The sequence below is a fragment of the Dendrobates tinctorius genome, unplaced genomic scaffold (assembly GCF_039654945.1).
Source record: "Dendrobates tinctorius isolate UK_male_01 unplaced genomic scaffold, ASM3965494v1 ptg000214l, whole genome shotgun sequence".
Lineage (NCBI taxonomy): Eukaryota > Metazoa > Chordata > Amphibia > Anura > Dendrobatidae > Dendrobates > Dendrobates tinctorius.
Window position 1 is genome coordinate 3,704,268 of NW_027361881.1, and position 17,709 is coordinate 3,721,976.

The window sequence follows — 17,709 nt, forward strand, 5'->3', positions numbered from 1 at the left end:
CATGATCTTTTAGTCACCATTTTTTTTAATTTTCCCAAGGGTAACAGGAGAAATTGAACCCCAAAAGTTGTTGTCCAATTTGTCTTGAGTACGCTGACACCCCATATGTGGGAGAAAACTACTGTATGGACACACGTCAGGGCTCGGAAGGGAAGTAGTGACGTTTTGGAATGCAGACATTGATGGAATGGTCTGCGGGTGTCATGTTGCATTTGGAGAGCCCCTAATGTACCTAAACAGTGGAAACCCCCCCCAAATTACCCCATTTTGAAAACTAGACCCCCTAAGGAACTTATCTAGATGTGAGGTGAGCACTTTAAACCCCCAAGGGCTTCACAGAAGTTTATAATGCCCGGGCATGAAAATAAAAAAATCGTATTTTTTTCCACAAACATGATCAATTAATCCCCAATTTTTTCATTTTCCCAAGGGTAACAGGAGAAATTGGACCCCAAAAGTTGTTGTCCAATTTGTCATGAGTACGCTGACACCCCATATGTGGGAGAAACCTACTGTATGGACACACGTCGGGGCTCGGAAGGGAAGCAGTGACGTTTTGGAATGCAGACTTTGATGGAATGATCTGCGTGTGTCATGTGCGTTTGGAGAGCCCCTGATGTACCTAAACTATTGAAACTCCCCACAAGTGACCCCATTTTGGACACTAGACCCCCCCACGGAACTTATCTAGATGTGTGGTGAGCACTTTGAACACCAAAGTGCTTCACAGAAGTTTATAACGCTCGGACGTGAAAATAAAAAAATCATTTTTTTCCACAAAAATGAAATTTTTGCCCCCAGTTTTTTATTTTCCTAAGGGTAACAGGAGAAATTGGACCCCAAAAATTGTTTTGCAATTTGTCCTGAGTAGGCTGATACCCTACATGTGGGGGTAAAACACTGTTTGGGCGCATGGCAGAGCTTGGAAGGGAAGGAGCACCATATGACTTTTTCAACTCAGAATTGGCTGGAATTGAGATCAGACGCAATGTTGCATTTGGAGAGCCCCTGATGTGCCCAAGAAGTGGAAACCCCCAATTCTAACTCCAACCTGAACCCCAACACACCCCTAACCCTAATCTCAGCCCTAACCCTAACCCTAATGGAAAAATGGAAATAAATACATTTTTTTTTATTTTATTATTTTTCCCTAACTAAGGGGGTGATAACGGGGGGTTTGATTTACTATTTATGGCGGTTTTTATGTTTGGCAGCTGTCGCACGCTAAAAGATGCTGTTTATTGTAAAAATAGTTTTTGCATCACCACATATTGAGAGCTATAATTTTTCCGTATTTTGACCCACCGAGTCATGTGAGGTCTTATTTTTTGCGGGACGAGTTGACGTTTTTATCGGTACCATTTTCGGGCACGTGACATTTTTTGATCGCTTTTTATTCCGATTTTTGGGACGCAGAATGAACAAAAACCAGCGTTTCATGAATTTCTTTTGGGGGGGTGCGTTTACACCGTTCCGCCTGCGGTAAAATTGATAAAGCGGTTTTATTCTTCGGGTCAGTACGGTTACAGCGATACCTCATTTAGGTCTTTTATGTTTTGTCGGTTTTATGCAATGAAAACTATTTTATATAAAAAATAATTATTTTTGCATCGCTTTATTCTGCGAGCTATAACTTTTTTATTTTTTCGCTGATGATGCTGTGTGGCTCGTTTTTTGCGGGACAAGATGACGATCTGTCACAGGCAGTGCCGAAGGCTTCCTCATGCCTGCGCTTTGCAGGCACTGAGTAAGCCAGCTTCCTGCAGGCCCCCGAAGGCCCCCGTCGCCATCTTGGATTCGGGGGCCTGGAGGAAAGGAGCCCCCCGCAGCAGCGCTGCACATTGCGCTGCCGTGGGGGGCTCAGGGAAGCACGGAGGGAGCTCCCTCCCTGCCGATGCTTCCCTTTAACTCCCGGGCAAGGGGTCAATGTGTCGGGGGCGGTCCGTGACCGCCCCTGACACATTGTGCCGGGTGTCAGCTGTGACAATCAGTTGACACCCAGCCGCGATCAGCGGCGCTCACCAAGTGGGCGCCGCTGATCGCTGAGACGTACTATCCCGTCCATGGGCAGGAAGGGGTTAAGACTTCAATATCTGACGCCTCAGCGAGCTGGGAGTTCTTGATTTGAGCTGTTTTTCAGAGTGGATGGTGAATGTAGAAACAGGAAAAGTGACTTAGGCTGCGGCGGTTTTTAACGTGCGATTTTGCAGCGAAAACGCAAAAAAACAGCATCCCATGCAATCCTATGGGATTCCGCAATGCTGTGCTAATGCTGCGGATTTTCCCGCGGCGGAAACGCATCGCGGAAAAATCTGCAGCATGCTCATTATTTGGCGGAATCGCGGCAATTCCGCCCACATAGGAATGCTGTGCCCACCATGCGAAAAGTAAGCAGAACATTTGCGGATGGTACCCACGGTCCGGAGGAGAGCAGACTGTCCTCCGGGCTCTGGTTACCATATCCCTGTAAAAAATAGAATTAAAATTAAAAAATCGGGTTATATTCACCTTCCGGCTTCCCGCGCAGCGTCCCCAGGCTTCAGCGATACATGTGGCCGGTCCCGTTCACAGTAATGCATTGAGATGACCTTTGCTCACGTCGCGTCTCGCGATACTGTAGCGGTCTCGCGAGACCGCGACGTCAAAGGTCATTGCCGCAATGCATCACTGGGAACTGGACCTGCCGAAGCATCGCGGAGGCCTGGGGACGTTGCTCGGGACATCGGTAGGTGAATATAACACGATTTTTTATTTTTTTATTATTTTTAACATTAGATTTTTTTACTACTGATGCTGCATAGGCATCCCCAATAGTAAAAATTTGGTCACACTCGTCAAACACTATGTTTGTCGAGTGTGACCAACCTGTCAATCGGTTCTCCAAGCGATGCTAGAGATCGCTTGGAAAGCGCTAGCATTCTATTACGCTGGCAAATCACTAGTTTTTCCGCTGGAAAATCGTGGGGATTTAAAATGCGATTTTCCCGCGGAATGGAATTCCGGAATTCCCGCAGTAACTTCCGCGGGAGTTCCACTACGTGTGAACTTAGTTTTATAGGTGGAGTAAGATGGCAAATGTAGGAACAGGAAAAAGTGACTTATAGGTGGAGTAAGAAGCAGATGTATCTAATAAAATAAAGTACGCTTTCTTATATTTAATTTTACTATTACAACTCTGCTAATAAGATGCTTGTTTAGAAAGTGCTATGTAGTGGTATTTACTGGAAAATGAAGGAAAAAATAAAAAAGACAACAGCTACAGTCAACTTTCTGCGGAAATCTAATCTGTGGTGGGCTGAGAGACGATGAAGAGAAGACAGTTGCACTGGTGATTAATATTTATTCAGAACAGTAGTAAGGTTTGCTGGCAGGTTTTCGCTGAACTGACATTTTGGCCTAATGGAATTTTCTGTCTTTCCTCAGCATAAATAAATTAGCCAGATTTGCAGCGATGTTAATTTTGGCTGTCAAACAAACTTGCTTTAGACAGACAAGAACAACCTTTCTTTTAATTGGTAATGAGGAAGAAGACCCAGCGCTGACGGAGTTGAGGCAGTTTAATAAAGTCAGGATCCTGTGCTATTTGCTATGTTGGTTCTGATGCATGTTATTACCAAGTGAAGCAGAGATCTGATCAGAGACGCTTAGCTCTACCTGAGCATGCACTCACAGCAGAGTAAGGATTCAGCACAAAGCCGGTGACTTTCTGATGTATCCGTACGCCGCTGTGTGCACGCTAAGGCAGTAGCTGAACTCCAGAGCTGCACACTTCTAAAAAAATCTTTTGAGCAATCGGTGAGGGTCTCACAACCTGATCTGCTTAAAATAAAAGGACTTAAAACAGGTAAAAAATATACAAAGTCTTACTTTTCTCTAAATATGTCACTTTCTCCATTGAGCCTGCTGCTTGTCGATTTCTATTGGTTTTGAACTTGTCATAATAACAAGAAGATAAATCTAAGGGGGCATTTGAGCCTATATAAATCATTACCTATTCACAGGATAGGTGATAACTGTTAGGTTGGAGTGGGTCCCACCAACCCCATGCTCGCCTATTTCTCCTATGGTAATGGCCAGTCATGCTTGAGCCTTGATGATCTCTTTTCACTGCACTGTAAGGCTATGTGCCCACGTTAGCGTTTTAAAACGCTCAAAAAACCTGACTCCTTCCCAGAAACCACGCGCTTTTCCCGCGATTTTTGCACAAAAAACGCGTGGTTTTTTTCGACGCGGTTTCTGGAAGCATTGGAAACGGCTAAAAACGCGGACCTATGCAGAAAATAATGAGCATGCTGCATTTTTAGCCGCTAAGCATTTTCTGAGCAGAAAAAAACGCATGCATTGGCACAAAAAGCCCAAAATGCATTAAATTGAATGGGAAGCTTATTTTAAGCGTTTCTGAAGCGTCTGATCCGGCACAAATGCTAAAAAAAAACGCAACGTGGGCACACAGCCTAAGAGGATGGATGAGTGAGAAGACACACATAGTAATACCTAATCCGAGTGTCTGCAAGTGAACATCGCCATCTGCTGAACAAAGATGATAAGAAAGGAGAAGGCAGAAAGAACTGCATTAGCAGGAACTGAAGAGTGATCTTCACATCCCCTGAGGGAAGAGATTTGAGGGGACACCAGGTCAGGTGACAGCTGTGGTGCAGTTAATAATTTTAAAAGGCCCGGGAAGGTCAAGAAAAGGAGAGTTGGTGCCTGGACCTATAGCAGGAAAGTTGTGTGAGCAGCGGAGTTGGCTTATAGCTGTCATTACAAGAGACCAGACTCAAGTAAAAGAACAGAGATCAAGTCTGAAAGAAGAACCGAGAGACCAGAAACAAATGAAGAACCAAGAGACCAGATCTGAGTGAAGGAACAGAGACACCAGACCCGGGTAAAGGAACTGAAAGACCTGACCTGATGAAAGACCAGAGAGAGAGACCAGACCTGAGTAAAGGGCCTGTCACACTAAGAGATATCGCTAGCAATATCGCTATAACTAGTGACGTTATAGCGATATTGCTAGCGATATCTCTGTGTATGATACCAACGACCGGCTCCCCCGCTGGTTATCGCTGATCGCGCGAGAACGTTCAGGACTGTTTCTCGTCGTCTGCTTCCTGCTGTGAGGACGAGCGACGCGTGGAGCCGGGCGGGAGGACGCAGGATCGCCTGGTGTGACAGGTAAGTAGCGACCCCTGTCCCCAGCGATGTCGCTAGTGAGATCTGCCTATGTGGCAGCTCACTAGCGATCACTTAGCGATGTACCAGCGATCCTGACCGCGTCATATCGCTGGTCGGGATCGCTGGTACATCGCTAAGTGTGACAGTACCTTAAAGGAAAAGACAGAGACCAGATCTAGGAGAGCTAAGACAAGTGAGCAAAGTTAGAGCCAAGAGAGACGACTAGGCCGCAACAGAGGGACTTTTGTGTGAGCTGTCACTGCCAATATAGACAAACGGTACAAAGTGGGGACAGGGGCCGTGCTTTGGGAACAAAGGTGGCCAACATGACAAGTGTGCAGAGTGAATCCAATCTGGGACTTGCGGCCTAGCCGGTATTATCGTCGACTCCCTGTTAAGGCCTGTGTGACGTTTCATGTTGCCTAGACTAGAGGAGTGACGATGGTGATGGGCTTGATAGTGATAGTGATGCTTTTTAGGTTACAGTATTCAAATTAAGAGTAAGAGCTCACTGACGATAACAGTTAGTTAACTGTAATAAAACAAATATAATGTGCAAATAACATGGTGTCCACATTCTGTTTATCCGCATTGCTGTACTCTAATTGTAGAATAATTTGCTTCCTTTTCACTGTGTGCATTGTCCCCTGATAATGTGCTGTAGGCAGCCCTGTAATTGGGTCAAATGAATAAATAGCTGTTGATTTAAATATAACTGTCTACTCAATTTTTACGTTGTTGCATCTGCATACCTGTTAAAGGGAATCTGTAACCCCTTTTTTTGAGATATCATATAATGATATCATTCAATTGTGTGTCACATAAGGATTTTCTCAGTACTTTTGCTTCCCCCTGACCCCGCACCTTTCATGCATAAATACCTTGTTTATATCGGTTCAGATGTATGTAAACTGCCACTGTCGGGTCCACTGGGCGGGGCTTATTCAACTGCTCCCTCCCTCCCTGTCTTGCTCTACACAAGAAGAAATGCGTAGAGCAAGACAGGGAGGGGGGGAGCAGTTGAATAAGCCCCGCCCATCGGACCGGACAGCGGCAGTTTACATACATCTGAACCGATATAAAAAAGGTATTTATGCATGAAAGGTGCGGGGTCAGGGGGAAGCAAAAGTACTAAGAGAATCCTTATGTGACACACAATTGAATGATATCATTATATGATATCTCAAAAAAGGGGGGACAGATTCCCTTTAACTGCACTTGTCTACCTTTGTCAGTTCCATAAACCTTCAATGGATCAGCGGTGCGCACACACAACCAGTCACTCCAGTTAACTTCTGGTTGTAGAGAATCAGGAAAAAACAGATGACACGAGTTCTGACAATGCACAGGTAAAAACTATCCAGTGAACAAAAATATCCCTTTAAGTCCAGGCAATTGTCAAAGAGATGATTCATTAGACTTGGTAACAATAACACAAGCTGAGTAAGGACTGGGTAGGATGATGACCCTCTTAGAAGTCATTAAGAGAAGGGGAAGAAAACCTATTAAAATAGCAAGCTGGTATAGCAGGCAGACATCAATAAAGCCTGCCATCTATGATTTATCACTACAATATGACTCATCTACCTGGAAACTAAATGAGGATCTTCTCCAGACGGATCACAGTTTTACAGCCTCAATCAGCCCTGATACAGGGATCTACACTAAATGAAAAGATTTTTAATGTCACGCATTGAGTGGAAACATCTGGGTCTGATACATTTCTTTTCACACTACTGAACTCCAGTATTATAATACACATTTGAATTTTAAAACGTTCTTTAACTCTGTTTGAACTGTCTGCGAGTCACCAAACACTGCGCACAGCCCTTCACACTATACTCTGCCGCAGACTTCACAGGTTACTTTGTTTGGAGAGTTGCATGATGTAGCTGTACAAGTAATTGTGGCGAAGAATGGAGATCTGATCCTCAAACTTTAATACTACACCTCCCGGTTTGTGTTTCTGTGTCATTGTGAATAGTTCAAGGAAAACAAGAGTGTGTTAGCGAAACGCGCACAATGCGTATGACGATTAATCTCAGCTTGTTTGCATTCGACTGGGTGTATGTGACAGACGGTGAGAGGAGACATCTCCAATCTGTTTGACTGCTATATAACATGTCAGTACTACAAGGACAAGCGGCATCCTAGAGAAAACGTACATTCCCCTGCATGTATCCTGCAATATGAGTATATTTCGGGCTACTGGATGGCTGACTGTAGACTAGTGTCACTCAGCATCATTCAGAAGGGATGAACACAAGTTTTACACAAAAATTTGTGCACCACTTCTGCATTTCTTGGCAGGAAAAACGCAGCGGTGCATTTTTGTAGGGTTTTCAATGCAGTTTTGCATGCGATTTTAAACAGCAATGAATGCTTTAGCGAAACATAATAGAGATAGATATAGAAAGACAGACGTACCCCCCCCCCCCCCTCCCGAACATTGCACGCTGTGGATTTACAGACGTACCCCCCCCCCCCCCTCCCGAACATTGCACGCTGTGGATTTTATTGGACGGCTTTTTTATGATTAAATAAATGAAAAAAAATTGCATGGGGTCCCTCTCATGTTTTGCAACCAGCAAAGGTAAAGCAGTCCGCTGTTATTTATTTATTATGCTTTTCTTATATAGCGCTATCATATTCTGTGGCGCTTTACATCTATTCCCAAAGCTGTCCTCAATAGGGCTCACAATCTACAGTGGGTACGGAAAGTATTCAGACCCCTTTAAATTTTTCACTCTTTGGTTCATTGCAACTTTGGTAAATTCAAAAAAGTTCATTTTTTTCTCATTAATGTACACTCTGCACTCCACAAGGAAGAATGGCAGAGGGTCCCCAAATCCAGGTGTGAAAAACTTGTTGCATCATTCCCAAGACTCATGGCTGTACTAGCTCAAAATGGGCTTCTACTCCATAGCAAAGGGTCTGAATACTTATGACCATGTGATATTTCAGTTTTTCTTTTTAATAATTTCTACATTTCTTTTTTTTCCAGTCAAGATGGGGTGCAGAGTGTACATTAATGAGAAATAAATTAACTTTTTTAAATTTACCAAATGGCTGCAATGAAACAAAGAGTTAAAATTTAAAGGGGTCTGAATACTTTCCATACCCACTGTAGATTCCCTATCAGTATTTCTTTGGAATGTGGGAGGAAACCTGAGTACCTGGAAGAAACCCGCATAAACACAGTGAGACCATAAAAACCCCTTGCAGATTATGTCCTTTGTTGGATTTGAACCCAATGCTACAAGGCTGCAGTGCTAACCACTGAGCCACCGTGCTGTGAGCTGATATTATCAGTCTGGCAAGGTCCCTGGTTATTGGCCTCTTCCCACAATGAAAAAAACAAGCCCCCAGCTACCCTAGAAGTGGAACATCACAATAGATGTGCCAATTCAGGAGCTTTGTCTTGGCTATTCCCATTTGTCCTGGTGTGGTGGCAGTGGGTATAATGGTAGTTGTGGTTGATGTCAGCTGTCAATTGTGAAACATACAGCTGGCATCAAGCCCTGGTGATAGTAGTAGAGAGTTGTCTATCAGACACCCCGATTACTAAACCAGTAAGTAAAAAGAAGCACACACAAAAAAAACCTCATTAAAATAAACACAAGACACGATCTCTTATTCGCCAATTTATTGAAAAAAAAAAAAAAGTTTCCATTCAGGTCCTAAGAAGTCCAGCAAATCCGATGAAGTCCAGAGCGCATAGTGAGCTCTGGACTACATGAATTGGGAGGACTATGTCGGACCTGCATTGGAACTTTTTTTTTTTTTTTAAATAAATTGGTGAACGAGGGAGTGTCGCGAGAGAATTATTTCAATAAAGTATTTTTGTGTGTTTTTTTCTTTTTTTCTTACTGGGTTAGTAATGGGGGTGTCTGATAGAAAGCTCTCCATTACTAACACCAGAGCTTGATGCTAGCTATATTTTTGGACAATTCACAGATGACATCAACCCAATATACCATTACCCCAATTGGCAACACACCCAGGCAATCGCGAAGAGCAAAGGCGAAGCCCCAAAATTGAAACATATAATGTCATGCTCCACTTTTGGGGTGGCTGCAAGTAGGTATTTTTAGGCTGGGAAGGGCCCAATAACCATGGATTTACCCAGTCTGATAATATCAGCTCTTGGCTGTCTGCTTAACCTTTGCTGGATAAAAAAAAAATACCTGATGTACTTATTTTGCCTCTCAATCCTTTTATTGGTTTTCAAGGATACTTATAATAATAATTTTATTTGTATAGTGCCAACATATTCTGAGGCACTTTACATTTTAGAGGGAACTTGTAAAGACAATAACATACATTGCAAAATAACAATAATCACATAAATCAACAGATATTAAGAGGAATAAGGGCCGTGCTCACAAGCTTACAATCTATGAGGATATAGGGGAGACACGAAAGGTGGATAGTAACTAGTAACCAACCAGTATGTGTAAAAGTATAGACACAGAAGGTTATTAAATGCATAAAGGGTGTGAGAACAGTAGATACAAAGGCCCTGGTTTTGAAGAAAATTTTGAATGGGCAACACAGGAAAAGTTAGATAATTATGTTGAAGCGATATACCAGTCTGAAGAAATGCATTTTTAGGGCACGCTTAAAACTGTGGGTATTGGGGATTAATAAAAATGTTGGGGGTAATGCATTCCAAAGACTTGGTGCAGCACAGGAGACATCTTGGAGACGTGAGTGGGAGGTTATGATTATTGAGAATGTTAATCTTAGGTCACAACTAGACACAGAAGTGATAAGATTGGGTTTCTTCAATCTGACTTGTCTGGCTAAATGTTCTTTTATTCTGTCAAGGGATTTAGAAAATGCAAAAAATATATGTGATAATCAATATTAGAGGCGACGCCACACCCCAGGGTTCATTCGAGGGCTCCAGATGAAGTGTTGGTTAGGGAAACCTCATTAACAAACAAACAAGCCCGACTTCCGATTTGATTTCCTTCTCACCACAGTTTATAACATATGTGCCTTTCTTTACTAATTACATCATTTGGAATTAATTTGTCTCTGTGGTTCTGCGGTCCTGCACATTTCTCTATGTGTGAGGCTCATCCATTGGCATACTCAGTATCTCAGGAAAATGACAGGCTCACGACATACACATGGTTAGAGCTAACGAGCCAAGTAGGACAAATAAGGTTACTGTAATTTAACACTAAATACCACGTGGTACAAAGTGATATGCTGGATTTCACAGTGCAAGTCCGAACATATCTCATATCACTGGGACTTTTAGAAAACGTGAGCAGCATATGAAAATACTAGATGGTGGCTCGATTCTAACGCATCGGGTATTCTAGATAAAAAAAAAATAAAAACAAAGGTTGTTCTCACCTTCCAACGGTCCCCGGTCTCCTCTCCACGCTCCCGGCATCTTCCGGTCCCAGTAATGTTTAGCGCGAAGGACCGGAGATGACGTCACTCTCGCGAGAGCGCGATGTCATCAGCGGTCTTTCGGTCAAAGCATTACTGGGACCGGAATATCCCGGGCGCGTAGTGAGAGGAGGGAAAGAGTCCGGGGGCCATCGGAAGGTGAGTATATCACTATTTTTTATTTTAATTCTATTTTTCACAGGTTTATGGTACCCAGGGCCTGGAGGAGAGTCTCCGCACATTGAGCGCTGCGCCGTTTATCTCCTGGCTGCGTCGCCGCTGACCTCCGTGCGGCAGGAGATGACCCGCGGCAACCATCGCCGACGGTAGTGGTGGCGTGCGTCGTTCGAATTCCACGCCAATTCGCGGCTGGACTGCGCCTGTCGCTGATTGGTTGCGGCTGGCCGGGCCGTTACAGACAGACAGAATTAGACGATTATATAGTAGATTTGATGCATGGTTACTGCCTGGTTTAGGAAGGTTACAAATCAAAGAGGAGCTGCAGAAAACTACTCAAACTCCTAAAGGAAACAAGTTGAGTATGGAGTCTTTCGTGCAATGCTTCATAGCAAATACAAAATGCAAACTAGCTCTTCAGTAGAACAAAATAATAATATCTCATAAATACAGCACCATATATGAAAGGTAGCAACATGACCAACCAAGTCAGAATCTTATTTACAGACCATGTTTTGGGGTACTTGACCCTCATCAGTGTTGAGCAGAGTTTTGCTGGTTAAGGACGTCTCACTCTATCAGTCAAACTGTGCTCTGCACTCATGAGGGGCAATAATCCTGGAACAACAGTCTGTAGATGAGTTTCTGACGTGGCTATTACCACTAGTAGATTCAGACATTAGCTTATAGGGTAACTACATGGCACTTGTGAGGGCAAACTTGCAAAACAAAATGACAAAACAACCATGTTTACAGGACAAATTGTACGCTGATGTTTCAACAGTATCATGACTGCAGGCAGGTTAAGTGTAATAGTCACCTAAATCACTGATTTTGGGAGAAAGTAGAAAGTAGCCCCTTTCAGTTTAGCACTGCTTTTCTCGATACTTGATTGCTTTGGTGGTTTGGAGGTTCATCAAATTATCACTACAGTACTGGTTGTAGCAATGCTCTTCACTTGGGAGCAATCTGAGGTATCACAGGAACCGTTTCTATGTAAAGTCCAACTAGTTTATTTCAGTCCTCATAAACCACATCACAGGACACTCAAAGACAGCTCTTCTCTGGCATAAAATAAAACATAAAGCAACAAGTCCATACACTAGTGCTGGTTAGCCTGCCTGGCTTAGAGTCCAGCTCCTTAGTCCCTTAGCGAAGGCACTCAATCCAGGAGATCTGCACACCTCTATACACAGACATGTGTGCGAGAAACAGCTCTCAATTTACAAAGGGAACCAAACCCAGGGGTGGAGATATGGTGAGCAGCCGTCTCTCCTAACTCCTCAGCTGCGCACAATGAATCTAACATGGCCAATTAACCCCTTATAGCTCTGTATGCACTAAAGGATTTCTCCAAGTTCATCTCCCAACCACTTGATGTCTAACAGACACCTTCCATACCATATAAGTGTCTGCTGTGTGGGGGGTCTGGATTGGGGTATAAAGTAACACATAGCCGCCAGTCTGATGACTTTAAGAGCAGCAATACTCCACGGCAGATGATCATTTACCCAGTAAGCAGACAATCATATCATTATTTCACCGTAGGCCTGAAACTCCACAGTTGAAATGTTCTGATCTTTCTGAAATAACGAATAATGTGTGGCCCCCTGGAGAGAATAAGGGCCACATGTGAGGTCCCTAAAATGTATAATTTCCTTCATTCCTACTTTATAACCTGGATAAGCAAGTGACGCCTGACAAAGTATTAACAGAGGGTGAAGGAACCTACTGTTCCCCTCCATCTCGGTGATTTATGAATCCTAAAGACCGTGACTTTACAACACAAAATAATACCCAGCGGTGCCTGCCGCGGACACATGTGGCTCACTCTGTAATCCATACTGTATCCTGATATTAGTTTAGCATTTGTCTGAATTTTCACATATTATGAAACACTTGAGAATTACTTTTCTTAAATCATTAATGACCAGAAAGATATATGGCTGCCTGCAAAAGGTCTCAATCATAGAAGTCAACAGATGTACTGCAGCCCATCAGCAGTAACAATAGACATGGCAGCGAGGCTGAAAGTCAATCACTTACAATACATTGACATTTCAGTCTTCGTGTTGATTTTTTATAAATTCTTTTACTATCACGTCTTATTGCTTGTGCTTATTTCCAAGATTATCATTAGGATAATATATTTATAATTTATGTTTATTTCTGGTAATGTTGATGATTATGGCTTACAGCCAATGAAAACCCAAAAGTCATTATCTCAGTAAATTAGAAGCACTTGTACACCCTATAACCACCCTGCTCCTACAACCTCCAATTGGCTAATTGGCTGAAGGTGCCCATACATATTAGACAAAAATAACCATCAGGCATGATGAATGTCAACATGCCCAATCCTAAGTTTTTAAGTCCGACACGCCATTGCAACACATTACACAAACTCAGGTAAACCAAGCGATCATGTGTATAGAGAGAGTAGAAATGATAACGGTTGGGGTAATGGACATTCAGCAGACAACTATTGAAGGTGAATGGTCACCTTAGCAGAAGAAAACCACAGGAACCACCTCCTGGATGTAAAAAAAATGGCTTGTAATCATAACATTATATCAAGGAATGATAACATTGCTTCATTTCAATGCTGCACATGCCCGCCCGCTGCCATTTCTTACAGAATTGCATCTGCTTGTCAAGCCCTGGCCGGGCTATGTATTACTACCAGGAAAGCTTAATCAGCAATGTGATCTTGGCCAGATTCCCAAGATAAAAAAAAACACATCTATTCGTCATGAGTGGAAACTAGAAAAGCAGTAAGAGAAATGTAAAGTGCTGTGATAATTTGATGGAAATTGATCTTCCAGCTTGGGTAAATGATAAGTCCTGCAGGCACAGAGCAGTGCATTACTATAGTGGATCCGGTTGAGGATGAGGCATAGTATAGAACAGGATAAACATATGGTTATAAAGTGCACACCGGTGGTAACCTCCAAGCCTCAGAATGACTCACTGACGACGTCTAACCTTATAACAAGAGAAGCAGTAACTCTATCACCTCTTGGCTCAGACATAAAATAACTCTATTTAAGAACAGACTGTGCCTATAAAATGTATGTTCATTGCTAAGTAGTCATTATTATTAGCTGCGCCGTTTGCAGAGAGAAATGACTGGGAGCCAGTTTCCGTTGATCACCACTTGGCAGACATCATTAATGTATTTTGTACCGGTCCATGGTAGAGATGTACAAATGATCAGCGATTATAATGATTTGTACATAGTGTATACTCGGCATTTCATGAAACTGGAGTAGGTGGAACGGCCTGCTTAAAAACAGAACATATGACTGTACAAAAGCAATACATGTCCCATCTTCTGGCAAGTCTCAAGGATTTCACACATCAGAACACCTCTTAAAGGGCTGTACTAGGGTTTCATCTCCAGGAGCGTGCCATTCCGCTGACTCCCTGCTTGCCATGGGGTGGTGCCTCCTGAAGACTGACAGTTCAGTCAGCGGCACGGTCGCTCCGTTGGTCCAAACTGTGCACTGTCCGACACTGCAGCATCCGCAGAAAAGTGCAGAGATACCAGCGTTCGATCAGTGCTTATAAACTTTCCTAAAAAGAGCTTGTAAGTAATAGGCACGCTCAGCCTCTTTAGAAGACAAGCAAGAAACAATAAAACAAAAAATCCCTTCCTTCTTGAGAAGTTTTTACAAGCACTTTGCTTTTCAACTATTAAGGAAGCTGAGTCTCTTTATAAATACCAAAGCGAATAAAACACATCTATTACGCAGATGGGTCGGCAGTTACAAGGGGAGTTATTCCTTCTGGTGGATCCGGCAATACCACGTATGGGGCAGAATATTAATTTCAACGGGAACTGTGCAGCTCTTGATTTCTCCTGTGGCTACATAGGAAATGAACACTTACTGCCTGTGATTGGTCTCACTAGGGACGTTTCTCTTACATTAAACAACTCCCCCCAAAATAGAGTTACATGCAGCACTGCACTATTTTTTTCTATTAAAACAGCAGCCAAATAGACATAACCCGGACCACAATGGGGGTAACTGGATGCCATTATTGTACATCCTGTGATGGATCCAACTCTCTATCATGGTTTCTATCAAAGGCAGACGTTAGCAGATGTAAGCAACATCAAACTTGTACAGGTATACGTCAACTGTGCTAATTCTAAATTAGACTATGGCCCCTCAAAGTGGTTACAAATAAGTAGTTGCCTTACGGCAATTATTGAACAGAAATTATAAAGCAAAGGTTTGTTTTGCAGAAAACCTTCTGCTCCGACTCCCCCATACACATGAACACTGGACCGAGCATTCGTGGGCTTTCCATGGCTAGCGTGAAAAAAAAAAAAAACCTCTGGAACTCTAGCAGATGGTTATCGCCCCCTGAAAACATATATATTGGGAGATGAAATTCCAACTTCCCAATACTCCTATCCTCCGACATCTCCTGTTGGGGGGGAGTCACGAAGACCCCATCATATACAACAGATCAGCCAAATGTTGCCTTGCACCTAGTGAGGTAATATGGCACGCATCGTCAGTGCTTGGCTATGGGTCAATTTTATGCCCTGATGAACCACATGGCAGGGTAAAAGAGTAAGGAGACAGTCATATGGAATGAAGGTATATGGATTTCTGAAATCCAACTTCTATTAGCAAATCATTGTCTGACTTGAAGGGATGTTACATAGGTTGAAAAAAGTCCATGAAGTTCAACCTTTCTCCACCAATTATACTTTTTGCCACTAAATATCTATAACCCACAATGTTATGTGTATTGAGGAAATCATGCAGCCTTTTACAAGCTGTTAGGCTATGCACACACGTTGCGGAACTCCCACGGAAGTTACCGCGGGAATTCCGGAATTCCATTTGGCGGGAAAACCGGATTTGTAAATTCCCGCGATTTTCCAGCGGAAAAACTAGTGATTTGCAAGCGTAATTAGCTTGCAGGATGCTAGAATTTTCCAAGCGATCTGTAGCATCACTTGGAGTACTGATTGACAGGTTGGTCACACTTGTCAAACAGTGTTTGACGAGTGTGACCAACTTTTTACTATTGAGGCAGCCTATGCAGCATCAGTAGTAAAAAGATCTGTTAAAAATAATAAAAAAAAAAAATAAAAAATCGTGCTTTTCTCACCTTCCGACGTCCAGCTCAGTGTTCCCGATCATCGCAATGCTCCCGTCCCCAGTAATGCCTTGCGAGACCGCTACGTCATCACAGGTCCTTGCCGCAAGGCATTACTGGGAACGGGAGTTGGCGGGAGCATCGGTAAGGCTGTGCGGGACGCCGGAAGGTGAATATAACCTGATTTTTTTATTTTAATTCTATTTTTTACAGAGATATGGTACCCACAGCCCGGAGGATAGTCTCCTCTCCTCCACCCCCTGGGTACCATCCGCAAATGTTCAGCTTACTTTTCGCATGGTGGGCACAGCCACATGTGGAATGTAAGCAGAACAATGCATTCCTATGTAGGCAGAATTGCCGCAATTCTGCAAAATTAATGAGCATGCTGCGTATTTTTCCGCGATGCGATTCCGTCGCGGGAAAATCCGCAGCATTAGCATAGCATTGCGGAATCCCATAGGATTGCATGGGATGCTGTTTTTTTGCGTTTTCGCGGCAAAATTGCACGTTAAAAACCGCCGCGAAAACGCAAAAAATCCGCAACGTCTGAACGCAACCTTATAGCGGCAGCATTACTTAAACATTTCTTATATATCTTATGGGATGTGATGGATTGGTGACATGGCACAGGTTAGGTGAATATTAGGGCACTCGCCGGGGAGTTTAGTTCTCTTGAATGCCATCCTCTGCAGTTATGAAGGGCCTCCTAGTAAGGCTGAATAGGGACAGTTATTGAATCTTTGCTCATAACTTAGCATTGTTTCAGGGACCAAGGCATCATACTTGGCTCTACACCTCAATTAACTTATTCTGTGTTTACAGATCTGTGATGAGATTGAAATACGTCAATTGTAGGGTCTCTCTGCCCTAGGGAAAGAAAAAAAGGGGGCATCGCCTTGTGCACTGCAATCATATTAACTTCCTTGGTCACTTTGATAATACTGCATGCTGGATGCTATTCTTCATCGTTTTCAAAACCTAATTCATAAAATTGATTATCTAACAAAAACAAAACCAGAAGACATCAAAGCCCAAACCTTACAGAGAATGTGGTTGAACAATAATAATAACTTTATTTTCTATAGCGCCGACATATTCCACAGCACTGTACAATTAATTGGGGACATATATAGACAATAAATTCAATACAAGGTGAGACAGATTAAAGTTACATTAGGAAGGAGAGCACTGCTCGCAAGCTTACAATCTACATTGGAGCTCAGCAATCAATGGGGAAAAATGCCTGGAAATAAATATGTTTAGACTGTTTTTCAACACTGAAAAGTGTGAAAAGAAAAGAAAGTGAAGAAAAGAAGTCATCAAACGCGTGCAAATTCAGTTATGGGGCAGTGCAAGGAATAGAAATCTACCTACTGAGATGAACCAAAACTATTAAGCCACAGGGGCCATTTTCATAAAGTCTGCATAATCAGCATCTCTTCTAAATTCATCCATCGTATGGTACTACCGATACATTTTTACTCACTAGTAACGATCAAACTTGCATCAGAGTACAATGGAGAAACATACAGCAAAATTGAGGTGCACCTTTGTAGAATATTCTGTAGTCTGATGTGTGGACTTATCTGTTGATCATAATGACCCACGAGTCATGAAATCGCGCGTCTCTAAGCACAATACAACATAGTCCCATAATTAAGGTCAATCTGCCTTCACATATGTTGGACGGCCTTGGTCTCCGCTGGATTATAAAGTAAGGCTGAAAGTTCAGATCTATTTATTTTCCAGAGTTTGCCTTTGAAGGCGCAGCACTTGTACATCATTTTACAAGCAGTTTATTTCATGTTTGTGAGCCAAAAACCC

At 42.9% G+C, this 17,709-nt stretch overlaps 2 long non-coding RNA genes across 3 annotated transcripts in view; one reads left to right on the top strand and one right to left on the bottom strand.

Moving 5' to 3' along the window:
* Positions 1–17,709, bottom strand: part of LOC141058728 (uncharacterized) — a 500,694-nt gene that overhangs the window by 101,790 nt on the left and 381,195 nt on the right. The window lies entirely within an intron of this gene.
* Positions 1–17,709, top strand: part of LOC141058676 (uncharacterized) — a 146,328-nt gene that overhangs the window by 63,538 nt on the left and 65,081 nt on the right. The window lies entirely within an intron of this gene.